The sequence below is a fragment of the Hyla sarda genome, chromosome 1 (assembly GCF_029499605.1).
Source record: "Hyla sarda isolate aHylSar1 chromosome 1, aHylSar1.hap1, whole genome shotgun sequence".
Classification (NCBI taxonomy): Eukaryota; Metazoa; Chordata; class Amphibia; order Anura; family Hylidae; genus Hyla; species Hyla sarda.
Window position 1 is genome coordinate 102,550,139 of NC_079189.1, and position 14,251 is coordinate 102,564,389.

General features: G+C 42.2%; 1 protein-coding gene across 5 annotated transcripts in view; it reads right to left on the reverse strand.

Moving 5' to 3' along the window:
- Positions 1–14,251, reverse strand: part of MTUS1 (microtubule associated scaffold protein 1) — a 259,211-nt gene that overhangs the window by 128,541 nt on the left and 116,419 nt on the right. The window lies entirely within an intron of this gene.

A 14,251-nucleotide genomic window follows, 5' to 3' on the forward strand; every position in this document is an offset into this window, starting at 1 on the left:
TGACTTTTTGATCACTTTTTTTTTATTTTTATTTTTTATTAAATTCGTGAGTTGCAGTTAGTTACTGACCACAACTCTCAGCTGCCCCAAACGAAAACTACAACTCCCAGCATGTTTGACTATATAGTATAGGTCAGTGTTTCCCAACCAGAGGTGCCTCCAGCTGTTGCAAAACTACAACTCCCAGCTGCCCAAAACAAAAACTACAACTCCCAGCATGTTGGACTATATAGTAGTATATGCGAAAAAAGGGGATATCCCGCATCCAGGAGAATTCCAAGTGTATACTTTTTTTGGAGATTTGCAAATACACGTACAACACTGACGCGTTTCACGCTTTAGCGCTTAGTCATAGAGTGACTGTGACTAAGTGCGGAACACGTCAGAGTGTTGTACGTGTATTTGCAAATCACCTGGATGCTGAATATCCCCTTTTTTCGTTCCTTGATTGTGTAGCCGGGGGCGGAACCGGCAGATCCGAGCACGGGTGAAATCAGGTTCGAGGTGTGCTATCGCCACTTGGAAATTTGGTTTTATATAGTAGTATATATAGTATAGGTCAGTGTTTCCCAACCAGGGGTGCCTCCAGCTGTTGCAAAACTACAACTCCCAACATGCCCGGACAGCCGTTGGCTGTCCGGGTATGCTGGGAGTTGTAGTTTTGCAACAGTTGGAGGCGCTCTGGTTGAGAAACACTGGTATAGGTTATAGTGCAACATTAGAGGATCGGTTGGAAAAATACCGGCCATTGCATTGCCAGTATTTTTACTATTGTGTGACCAAAATACCGGCTGCGCTGGTAAAATACCGGCCAGGTGGCAACCCTACCGGCATGGCTTGGGAAACTAATCTGTAAAATCAACCTATGCTATGGTGCCTCATAGATGGGACATTATACTCTGAATGGGGGTATTGTCATGTGCCAGCATCACAGGAGGTTGTGACTATACCAGTAGCAAATTCTAAAAGATAATCATGAGAAGGATTTTCTCACTTCCCCTACAATATGTTGTATATTTAGGTCAAAAAACTAATTGAATAAAAATATATCCCACAACTTTATTTCCATGGGCTACACATATGGACCTAAGAAAAGGAGAAAAATGTATGTAAAAACATGTAAAGGTGACATTTTGGCCCCTGATTCAATGGCCCCTGCTATTTTAAAAACCCTCTTCTAAACCCCAAGTGTAGGTACGGCTAAAAGGACTGACGACTATTATAGACGGGCTTGAATGAATACAATCCAGATGCTTCGCTGCAGGGAAGAAACCATCACAATAGTCTATCACATAAGAACATCTACTTTCTGATGTTTTTGAGCTAAGTACTAATGCAGCTCTGTTTTATATAAGGGGGGGGACAAGTCTTGAGGAAAGGCTGCTGCCCATCTACTAGATTAAAACAATGAAATCATTTGGCTAAACTAGAACACAGGGTGTTAACAGTGAAGAGTAAAGCAATCGCATAAGGTACGTATACCACAAATATCTAATTTTGTTATGAAGGAATACCAGAGAGAACATAACCCACACACATTAGGATCATTTTTGCCTTCAAAGACAGACGGGCCTGGTAACAGTGTGGTGTCTCGGGGTGCGAAGGTAAGGCTAATGTGGCAGATGTTGTTAACCCCCTAGGGGCAGGTGTTATTAACCCCTAAATGTTCGTGACGCCAGGGCGTGGTTTTCCCGGTAACCACCCGAACGGTAGTACCGCTATCCCAAGGTTAGGCAGAGCAATAAAAGTCCAAGACCAGGTTAGGGGTTAACAGTAGCTTTACTGAGGTAGACAGATGGAAATAGTCTTTACAGCTAGGCCAGGATCCCAGAGAGGTGGTCAGTAACACAGAAGGACCTCACAGCTTGCTGGGACTTTTAGTGACTTTGACAGACTTTATGTCTGCTGTCACTACCTACATTCAAGTCTATTATAGTCAGTGTGACTGTCCTAGATGACTTGACTTACTGTCGTGTGGCTGTAGGTTAGGCTTGAGGCCTCCAGATGTGATGTATGGTCTTTACTGTGCCTCAGGATCAAGAGTGGGGGAAGAAAGATTGCAATGGTTCCCCCTCTTATAAAGGGGGTGCTGAGCCAGAAGCCCATAGGTCAAGCTGCAGGTCACCTGGTGCTCTCTGGGTAACAAACATGTAAATACATCATCATGTGACTAACTCATAGGTCCCTAAAGGTCCTTTATGCATAACACAAATAACGCCATACATTACATATATACTTATGGGGGGGGGGGGGGGGGGACACTGCAGGAGGGCACCTAGGACACAGAGGGACTCAACCTGACAGGGCCTAGGTACTGTACGGAACTATATATGTACTGGGACATCACAACAGTTTTCCGCTCTATGATCCATGGCTGAATCTATACCCTCTAGTTTGCTTGAAAAATAAAAATGTGGTTCCTCTGGAAAGTTGTGTCCTGAACAGGTTCTTACCAGAAGCAAATTGGATGGGGCCAACCACAGCTGGACACCAACCAGGAGCAAATTGGATGGGGCCAACCATAGCTGGACACCAACCAGGAGCAAATTGGATGGGGCCAACCATAGCTGGACACCAACCAGGAGCAAATTGGATGGGGCCAACCATAGCTGAACACCAACCAGGAGCAAATTGGATGGGGCCAACCATAGCTGGACACCAACCAGGAGCAAATTGGATGGGGCCAACCATAGCTGGACACCAACCAGGAGCAAATTGGATGGGGCCAACCATAGCTGAACACCAACCAGGAGCAAATTGGATGGGGCCAACATAGCTGGACACCAACCAGGAGCAAATTGGATGGGGCCAACATAGCTGGACCTCTTTTTACGGGCTCCATAGTAGCCGTATATCTGCCTTTAGGGTTTGTACACACAAGTATAAACACCATAGACTAATGTTTTCTTTGACTGGTGGTAAGAGTCATGTGAATTGCAGCAGACGGCTGGATTCCTTAATCAGATTAGAATTGTGGATAAATGGATACATTTCAAAAATTCTATTTTTTTTAAAGAATTCCTCTCAGAACATCCTCATAATGTGCCAAGCGCTGGTGAGAAGCTTCATATCAGTTGACCAATAACAGGAACCATTCCCCCCCCACCCATGTGCACAAGGATATGAGCAATATAATTGAGCTATTACTGAGCATATGTAAGCACCCACCAACCACCCATCTGGTAGTGGACACATTAGGAGAGTTTTTCCCAAGCAGGGTGCCTCCAGCTGTTGCAAAACTACAACTCCCAGCATACCAGAGTTGTAGTTTTGCAACAGCTGGAGGCACCCTGCTTGAGAAACATTGGATTAGGTGAACAGTCTAAGGAGGAAATCAAATATTACCCACTTATTGTAACTAGTATGTAATAGCAATACGTTTTCTCTCAATTCTAAGAAAAAAATGTATATTTATTTTATATTTAATTAAGGAACAACCACTTTAAATTATGCCATTTGAGACCAAATCCATGCAGATATCTTAGAAGCTTATTGTATAGATTTACTGAGTTTAATGGAAGCAATACAGATAGGTCTGCAATAAACTTTATCCAATCCCACTTTTATATGTTCTATGCTTAGAGCTAACTGAACCGTACAGGAGGAGGACACTGCCCCCTGCTGGCAGAAAGGCTTAGAACTCATTTACTGTGTTCAAGAGAGGACATAATGTTTACGGCCTATGCTAAACTTCTGCAATCCAGAACCATGCTAAATTTCGGTGCGAATTATCCACAGAAGAAAAGCAGAATTACAGAGTTACTGCCCAACAACAAAAACATTTAAAATAAACAGCTGCAGAAACTCTGCCCATTTACTGCTTTTTTAAATTAGCAGCATATGCATCCTGTGTGAACATACCCAATGCCAATGATCATTTGCTAGGTTTCTGTTATCTGGGGAGGGGGTTGCACTCATGAATCTTTTGAGGGTGCTGTCTGTTTGTTCTTTCGCTTAAAGACTTCTATGGGAGAAAATCACCAAGATTTGCTCCCCCCCAACACAGAATAGGCGTTTCCAAACTCCCTACTGACATTTGACCATCACCTGGCCACTGTGATGCTGCCACAAAATAAAAAAAAGTTTAAAAAAAAATGAAAAAAATAAAATAAAAATAAAAATGAAAAAAAAGTGCTGTGTTGCAAATTTTTTGGCAGAAAAAAAAAAAAGTGGAAACTTTGCCTAGAGGGGCAGTCGTAAACCCAGTGCAGGGAGTGCAACACTTATCTGTATTTTGTTTTAGCACAATCTAGTCTTGTCCGCTTGGCTAGTCTAATATTTTACAACTTTACTTTGTGCTTTTACACATCTCCACATACTACAGATAAAGCATTTATAGAGGACAGAGATTGCGGTTTCCAGGTAAAAAGAAAAAAAATCTGTTAAACTCTCAGTGCCGTTTATAAAAGGATTGAACGATATGGTATAACTGGGTTCAGGGCAGAACTATGCAAATAGTGGCTTTTACAGAGCCAAGGACACCCCGAAATCACACAGTGTCAAATACTAAATCCTATTAGCATGAAATCTACCATCAATGGGGATACAAGACCGCCAAATAATGGTTTATGACTGCTTGATCCTGTATAGGTTTTCTGAAGCTTCTTAACATGTGTACAGTGACCCCTCGACCTAAGATGGCCCCGACATACGATCATTTCAACATGCGATGGACTCTCTGAGGCCATCGCATGTTGAAGGCAGCATCAACATACGATGCTTTTGTATGTCGGGGCCATCGCATAAACGGCTATCCGGCAGCGCTGACCGCTTCAGCTGCCGCAGGATAGCCGTTTACGGTGCCTCGTGATCTCCGGTGAGGTCTCTTACCGGTCCTCGGGGCTCCGGCGCGTCCTCTTCGGGATCCCCTGCATCGTCGGCGCTCTCCATCGTCGTCATCACGTCGCTGCGCACGCCGTCCCGTCATCCAATAGGAGCGGTGTGTGTAACAACGTGATAGCGGCGACGGAGCGCGCGGATGCCGGGGAAGCAGAGGCCTTGCCAGAGCGTCGGGGACACAGCGACAGCGATGGACGTCGACATCCCGGGCAGCGGTGACGGTCCGGAGCAGCAGGGACAGGTGAGTACAACTTCCTCTAACAGTGGTCTACAACCTGCGGACCTCCAGATGTTGCAACACTACAACTCCCAGCATGCTGGGTGTTGTAGTTTTGCAACATCTGGAGGTCCGCAGGTTGTAGACCACTGTCCTATACTTTACATTGCACAGATCCCGCAACACGCGATTGTTTCAACAAACGATGGTCCGTTTGGAACGGGTTACCATCTTATGTTGAGGGAACACTGTATTCTGATATCTACAGAACAGGCTATAGTGACACCATGTGGCGAGTCTTCCTGTGCTGCTGTGCAATAGGAATAGGTTTTATTCCCCCTGGATAGTAAGTACAGTGCCTTCTTAATCACAGTCCTGCCATAATGTGTTAAATAATTTATCTCAATTCAATGATACCTTTATTAAAGAAACAGAGCAGGTATTACATTGCTGCGTGAGCTACCCAAAGTACGCCTATAGGATACCCTGAAATTGATAGTTACAGGGGTTAGGCCTAAAAAATGTTTAAGGAATAATAATTAAAGTTTAATATTAAACCTTCAGGAAAGATCACCGTTGTCTGTTCAGCAACAATGCGAAAGCGTACACCGAGCATGACCGACTCCACCAACAATGGGCCTACAGCTGGCCATACACAGCGATACGTCTTTGTCTGGTCAACAGCTCTCTCTCCTAATTCCCTCTTATACATGCACATTCAGAAAAGCCGAGCATGCATGTATTGTCAAACAAACAGAGACAAAGTGACGTCAGACTATTCTGGCGATAGCCTACCCCCAAAGAACAAAAAATAAATAAAAAAAAAAGATTAGATAGCCTGTCAAGTGTAAATGGAAAGGACATCACTTTTAAAGCCCGTTGGCTTTTAAAAGGGTTATCCAAAAAAAACAGCACCACGCCTGTCCTCAGGTTGTGTGAGGTATTACAACTTGGCTCCATTCACTACAATGAAACTGAGCTGCACCATACATGAGGACAGGTGTGGTGATGTTCTCAGAAGAAATTAGCTCTGTTTTTCAATCCCTTAAATGCAAGACTAATAATACACAAAGATAAACAATGCAATCCAAACATAACTAAGTAGTCAGTTATCTGTTCATATTTACAGAGCTCTGTGGTATCCAGATCAAAACAGATTATATACAAAGCTGAGGATCTGTTCACATGTGATTCACAGGCTCCTTTTAGTATGTGATACATGAGCTTTACACATTAACTGTTTTAAAGCAAGAGTCTGATGGGCTACAGTAGGCAGCGCAGGTACAAGCCCTGAAAAGCCAATTGGTGTAGGAAAGGTGCCAGTGGTGCTATTGGATAAGTAGGAGAATAAGTAGGCCTTTTGGGTGAAATCTCCGTGCTGTGATCAGTATGCACGTGATCCACATCTGTTTCATGTTCGATAATTCTTGCTTGCAACTCCAGATTAAAAAAAGGTTACTGACTAAGCCATAATTTTACTAACTGGACCTAGGAGGTACACTATTTAGCAGGAGCAAAGCTAAGAAAGATGTTCACACTATTCTGGCTAGAGGCAGACTTCATTGATTTTTGGGTGCAGCCCTCTGGGAAGAGGGATTTGACTAGGGAACTCCTCCCTCAGCCTTTCCAGAAACTTCTATATAGAAACTGTCTGGGTGTGTCACGTGACCAATGATTTACGCATCCTGTATAAAGATAATGCAAATGTTAACTTTTACACGTTCACTATACCAAACAATGTCTGCTGAAATGGCAGTGTGTTATACAAAACAGCAGCTATAAAAGTTTATACACAGATTTAGGCTTTTGGAAAGGGATTCCTCAGCTACACAACAACTTCACAATTTTGTAGTTGGGACATGGGTGTCGGGACCTGTCCATTATATTTCTGAGATAAAGAGTCCTCTCTCTGCATCAGTATGCCCTGTTCACAGACTTACAGTGGGAAAATCAAGTGAATAGAGATAAATTACAGAATCAGTATATTTGTGCCTATTTATTGATGACAGTTTAGGCAGCTTCGGAAAAAAAAGAGTCCCTTTAAATTGAAACCAACAATCTACTCCGAAAGATCTCACATTATACTCTCCCCCATGTTATTAGTTGAAAGTGGCTGGCTATGCATTTCTTTGCTTTCCATATAGTACTACATGGCAGATATGCAAATAAAGAACCGCCCAAATAATACATCAATAGGTTGCATCTGGCAAAATTTACTTTATACCATAGTTGCAGCTGACAATGTCCTTGCTAACATACTTTATTGGCCCCCTGTAATGCTGTCTAGGCCTCAGTGATGTAATGTAAGGTGTCCAACATCTGTAGACCACTGAGATATTATCCTCCTGAAGAAGGCACAGAAACATACGTCTAGGTGGGCTGCAGTGGTCCTCACAGTAGCCGCAAGCATGTCAGCTCCAGTAATATTTGGAATACATTAATTGCTGCAATATATTATACTGTTTACAATGTGTTTTAACAGGTGTTGCACCAGTTATGATCTGGTGCAATAGGTACTGGGTTATTCCACCTTGGGCATATGTGCAATTAGAATTACGGTATATGTGGGGATATATAGGGACATAATGTGAGGGGATTTATATGCTTGTAGAGTCAATGTTTGTAGTTAGGTTAATACTATACCTGGGATGAACCTAGGTGCTGTACATGTAAGGTCCCTGTTTGGATATAAGTTTTTAATGAGGAGTTTATTTTTGCTTATGTTAGTTTAGATACAAATAAAAATATATGTAATGTCCCAGTATAGGACATGGTCCTGCACTACACTTAGGCCCTGTCAGGTCGAGTCCCTCAGTGACCTGGGGGCTCTCCTGCAGTGTCTCCCCTGCTGTTACCTTAAATGTTATTTATTGTACTATATGTATAGTCAGTATACTAATGTATAGACAGTATAAAGGACCTTTGGAGGACTAATGTAATTGTCTAAAGGACCTGTGAGATGTTACATGATAAGTTCACATGATATCACATGTTACCCAGAGAGCACCAGCTTAACACATGACCCGCAGCTTGACCTATGGGCTTCTAGTACAGCCCCCTTTATAAGGAAGGGAGGTGCTGCAATCTGCCTCTTTGGCTCTTTTGCTCTTGTGATGTCCCAGTACAGGACCTGGTCCGGTCCCTGTCTAAAGTCCCCTCAGAGTCCCTCCATTCCACAGGGCTCTCCTGCAGGGCTTGCTCCTTGGTCGCCTCATATAGATGTATTTCTGTACAGTGTACAAATGTATAGGACCTACCTAGGTCACATGATATATTATGATGGTTGTACAGATATTTAGGACCTTCCTGGGTCATGTGATGTACCCAGAGTTCTCTGGGTTCAGGACTTACAGGCTTTGCAGTCAATTGGATTAGTCCAGCCCCCTTGTATATAAGGGGCTGTAGTCACTAAATTCGCTCTCTTAGCTCCGGACTATCAAGCAAGCACAATCAGCAATACCAATTCATCTCAACTAGGCCAAAGACTAAAGATCCAGCAGCCACTAAAACCGTGAGTTATAAAGCTCTATATACAAATTCTTTGTGACTACTATTCGACTCAAATCCTATAATTAGTAGCACAGTGGCCTGCTTAAAGCTCAAGACTATTAGTCCCAGCAAACCCTGTGAGGAACCTGCATCCCAGTTACCTCAAGAGAAACTGTTTAATTGTAAAGACTGTTTGCATAAGAAGTTCAGTAAAAGTTCCAGTTATCTCAAAATCTGCTGTGGACATTCCGTTTATTATCCTGCCGTTTATGGACCGGTTGTTGGCAGGGCCTTCTATACAAAACCACCGCACCCTGGTGTCACGACAAACTAAGGGTTAATACCACCAGACCCTGTAGCATCATTGCAACACCCCTATATCGCTACCCTTCTGCCTTACCACACTTATGATTTTGCGGAGGAACAGCAGAGACCAGATGTCTCAGTGCTAGTGTCCAGCTACCTGGAAAGCCTCAAATCTACAGTCACTTCCAGTAAGTCAAGTCTATGTCTGCTGTCACTGCCTACAGTCTAGTCAAGCCTAAAGTCAAGAATCTACAGTCTATTACAAGTATAATTGGTCCCAGCAAAGCTACGAGGTCCTTCTGTGTTCCTGGCCACCTCTCTGGGATTCTGGCCGAACTGTAGAGACTATAACAGCTGTCTGACCTCAGTAAAGCTTCCGTTCTACCATAACCTGGTCATGGACTCATTTCACTGCCTAGCAATTGGGATAGCGGTGGTTACCTATACCCAAAAACCACTCTGGCATCACAAACATTAGGGGTTAATAACAACTTGCCCCTGGGGTTAATACCATCTGCCCCATCCACCTACACCGCTACACCCCGTGGTCCCCCATCACTGTGGGTCACCACATATATAACTACATTATGTTATGTGAGAATACAGTATTGTTATGTGTAGGTTTTTTTAAACATGTGCAAGTCATCTTTTGACTGACAATGACATTTAAAAACGGATTTGTTTTTAGGGTCTATTTCACTTGAAAGTATAATGTGCACTCGCCATTACATCTTCTGTTTTCTCAGTGCTTGAGATGCTACAACATACCAGAATCAACAGAAAGTAATCACTAGATGGCAGTATTTATATGATCTGATATATTAAAAAAAAGTAATGTGTCGCCTAGGAAATTGTGGTATGCTATGAAAACCGATCTGCTTATACATGATAGATACATGGCTGCTAAATAAATTCAGGTTACTAGAACCTGGTGCTGCTTGTGATGGGCCCAGACCTCCAAAATCCTATACAGATCACCAAGCCCTATGCTGAAGGTCTGGTCATGAAAAAACAAGCTTCAGAGAAGAAACCTATATGGATACTATATGAAACGGCTATGCAGAAGTAGTTCTTAAAGTGCATCTCCACTTATACAGTATTATATCCATACTTACATTATATAAACTTGGATATATTACATTTAGAGGACCCCTCTGTGTCCCACAAACTGGAGAAGTAAATTCTTGTTATTTTAATGTCTAACATTGGATCATTTCATCCTATTTACAGTATATGTGCAGTATGTGTTTTGGACACTAACTTGAAACTAAACAGAAGAATTAGATCTCTAAGGATTAGGGATCGACCGATTATCAGTTTGGCTGATATTATCGACCGATATTCACGATTTTGGACGTTATCGGCATCGGCAATTACCTTGGCGTCTCTGGTGACCCGGTAAAAAAGGGTGAATGAGGCTGTCCAAGACAGTCCCATTCACCCTAACCCAGCAGGAGTGAAGTGGCATGGGTGCCACCTCACGGTCACGTGATTGATCGGTCGGAATGACCGACCTATCACTGCCCTGCTGGGCGGCGATCGGGGGTCTCCTAACTCTCACTGGTCCGGCAGCGGCCCCAGCAACAGGAGCAGTGGCAGCAGCGACAGCGGTCCCCACGGCAGGATACAGCAGGTGGTGAGGCCTAATCACCTCCTGCTGTTGCTTAGCAACAACTCTCAGCATGCACAGTCAAAGGGCATGCTGGGAGTTGAAGTTTTGCAACAGCTGGAGTTCCAACTACAACTCCCAGCAAGGACAGACTACCAAAGGGCATGCTGGGAGTTGTAGCAGTTTGCCTCCAGCTGTTGAAAATTTTCCACTGCAGATCAAACTCCCAGCACTGTAAACCCCCCTCCCGTGTGAACGTACCCTAAAAACACTACACTCTACTACACAAAATAAAAGTAAAACACTACGTATACATATACCCTTACACAGTCTCCCCCCCCCCCCCCACCCCGAAAAAAAAAAAAAAAAAAAAAATTGACGTCTTGTACAGCATGGTTTCCAAAACGTAGCATCCAGCTGTTGAAAAACAACAACTCCCAGTATTGCCGGACAGCCACCGACTGTCAAGGCATGCTAGGAGTTTTGCAACAGCTGGGAAACACTGCTATAGGGTATTTTGGTGCCGGATGCAAATCCCCAAAATAGGCCTCACATGCGCATGGTGCTCTTTCACTTTGGAGCCCTATCTTATTTCAAGGCAACAGTTTAGGGCCACATATGGGTTATTTCCGTACTCAAGAGAAATTGCGTTACAAATTTTGGTGGGATTTTTCACCTTTTATCCCTTATGAAAAGGTAAAGTTGGGATTTACAACCGCATGTTCATGTAAAAAAATTAATTACACTAACATGCTGGTGTTGCCCCATACTTTTCATTTTCACAAGAGAAAGACCCCCCAAAATTTGGCAATTTCTCTCGAGTACAGAACTAACCCATATGTGGGTGTAAAGTGATTATGGGGTATATCTAATATGAAGGCCTTTCAAATCCACTTCAAAACTGAACTGATTGCTAAAAAAAAAAATGTCCTACTTTGAAAATTTTGTGAAAAATTGGAAAATTGCTTCTGAACTTTGAAGCTCTCTGATGTCTTCCAAAAGTAAAAACATGTAAACTTTATGATGAAAATATAAAGTAGACATTTTTAGGGATGTGGAATTCCTATCGCCCGACGCCCAGGACTTGCAGTTCCAGGCACCGGGAAGGTGAATTTTTCCGGGCAAGCAGGGCCAGACCCGACAAGCGGAGGCACTCAGCAGTCTGTATGGAGCGGGCTACCAATTCCTGCCCACTCCATATTCTGCAGCCCCCTGGCTGTTATCAGTAGCTGGGGGCCGCCGCTAATAGCCAGCATGCAGCGATCGCCGCGGCTGGCGAATAACCCTTTAGATCGGTCTAAAGGGACATGTGAATGCTAACTGGTGGGCTAGTGGGGCGCAATCGTGAAAGGGCAATCCACTATAGAGGTAACCGACAGACTTACCTCTGCTTCCCTGCTGTCCGTGGCTCTGTCATTGATAAAGCCTGGCTGGACTAGGCTCTATCAATGGATCACAGAGCACACAGATCAATGGAGTCCAATAGAACTCTATTGATCTGTATGAGGAATCTAATTATTCCTCCTAAAAGTCTAAAAAAAAAATGTATTAAAGTTTAAAGACACACATTAAACCCCTTCCATGTTAAAAGTTCAAATCACCCTTTTCCTATATAAAAACATGTAAACCTAATAAAAATAAAACATATTTAGTATCGCTGCATGCGTAATTGTACGAACTATTAAAATATAACATTATGTATCCGATACGGTAAATGACGCAAATGTAAAAAAATAAAAAATAAAATAAAAATACCAAACCACAGAAATAAAATTTTTATAATATCCCAGAAAACAAACGTTAAAAAGCGATTAAAAAGTCAGATCAATACCAAAATGATACTGATACAAAAAACAGATTATGGTGCAAAAAATAAGCCCTCATACAGCCTGGTATGCAAAAAGGCTACAGGGGTAAAAAAAAAAAAAAAAATAAAAAAAAATAAATGGCAATAAATAAAAATTCTAAAAAGTTCAGAAATTTAAATTAGTAAAATATGACGGAAACTATACAAATCTGGTATTGCTGTAATCAGGCCGGCCTAACGTATCAAAATAAAGTTAGCTCAACCACAAGGTAAATGGCGTAGAAAAGAAAATCACTAAATTTGCTAAATTATCTTTTACTATTTCAATTTCACTTCACCGAATATTATATTATATATATACACATACATATATATATATATAATTTTATTAAATTTTTTTGGTTTGGAGAATACGTTATGGAAACATTAAATGGCATCATTATAGTAGGTAGTTATGGCTATTATAGGGCAAGGAGGAAAAAACGAGAGAGTGTAAAAGCGAAAATTGGCCCGGACAAGTGGATCGTCATGAGGGACAAGTAGATTTTGCTCCGTTTCAGTCCTGTGGACAAGTAGTTTTTTTTAAATAAAATTTCCACACCCCTGTATTGTATATGTGAATCAATATGGGATGTTTTGTTATGTCTATTTTGCTTATAAAGCAGAGAGTTTCAAAGTTATAAAAAATGCAACATTTTCAAATTTTCATAAAATTTTGGAATTTTTCATCAAGAAGTGATGCAAGTATCGACAAAAATTTACCACTGGCAAACTAAAATTTGTAATGAAAAAACTCTCTCTGAATCAGAATGAAAAGTAAATGAATCCCAGAGTTATTAATGCTTAAAGTGACAGTGGTCAGATGTGCAAAAAATGCCCGGGTCCTTAAGGTGAAAATGGGCTGGGTCCGGGTTAAGAATTTTTATTTTATTTTTTTTATAAGGAAATCTGTCAGATATTTTCTCCTGCACTATAGACAGGCACTGATGAATAGTGCCGGAGACGCTGATTCCTATGAGCCCTACCTTGCCCGGATCCCCCTGGCCGTTCGCCAGCAATTGTAGTATTATTCAATGTGGAAATCTTGTTGTAACTGGCACGGGCGGGGCTTCTGCACTGACGACAGCGCCGCTTATGAATATTCGTCCCCCCTCCCTCCAGTTCTCCCTCTCTTTGCCGATCCTAACTGGAGGGAGAAGGGATGAATATTCGTAAGCGGCATCGACGTCAGTGCCAATTAAGCTACAGAAGCCCCGCCAGTGCCAGTTACAGCAAGATTTCCACATAGAATAAAACTACATTTGCGGGCAAACGGCCGGGCGGATCCAGGCAAGGTAGGACTCATTATTAATCAGTGTCTCCCGCACTATACATCAGTACCTGTGGATAGTGCGGGAGAAAATATCTGACAGTTTCCCTTTAAATCAATTCGACCAGTAAGTTTAAACAGATTTATTAATTACTTCTATAAAAAAAATCTTAATCCTTTTAGTACTTTTCAGCTGCTGTATGATCCACAGGAAGTGATTTTCTGTTTGAATTTCCTTTGTCTGACAACGGTGCTCTCTGCTGACACATCTGTCCATGTCAGGAACTGTCCAGAGCAGGATAGGTTTTCTAGGGGACTTTGTCCATGTCAGGAACTGTCCTGAGTAGGAGCAGAGGTGTCAGCAATGGTCAGACAGAAAGGAAATTCAAAAAGAAAAGAACTTCCTGTGGATTATAAAGCAGCTGAAAAGTACTAAAAGGATTAAGATTTTTTATAAGAAGTAATTTACAAATCTGTTTAAACTTACTGGCCGAGTTGATTTAAAAATGTTTTTTTTTCCAGTGGAGTACCCCTTTAAACAAGCAACTGAAGATCAAGGCCATAAAAGACAGACCACTAAGAACAAGGCTATATTGTTGAATACAGAACTTTCATGTATGTGTTCTTCCTGTATCCAAGCTCTCAGAGACAAGAGGTCTCAGAGACAAGTATGAA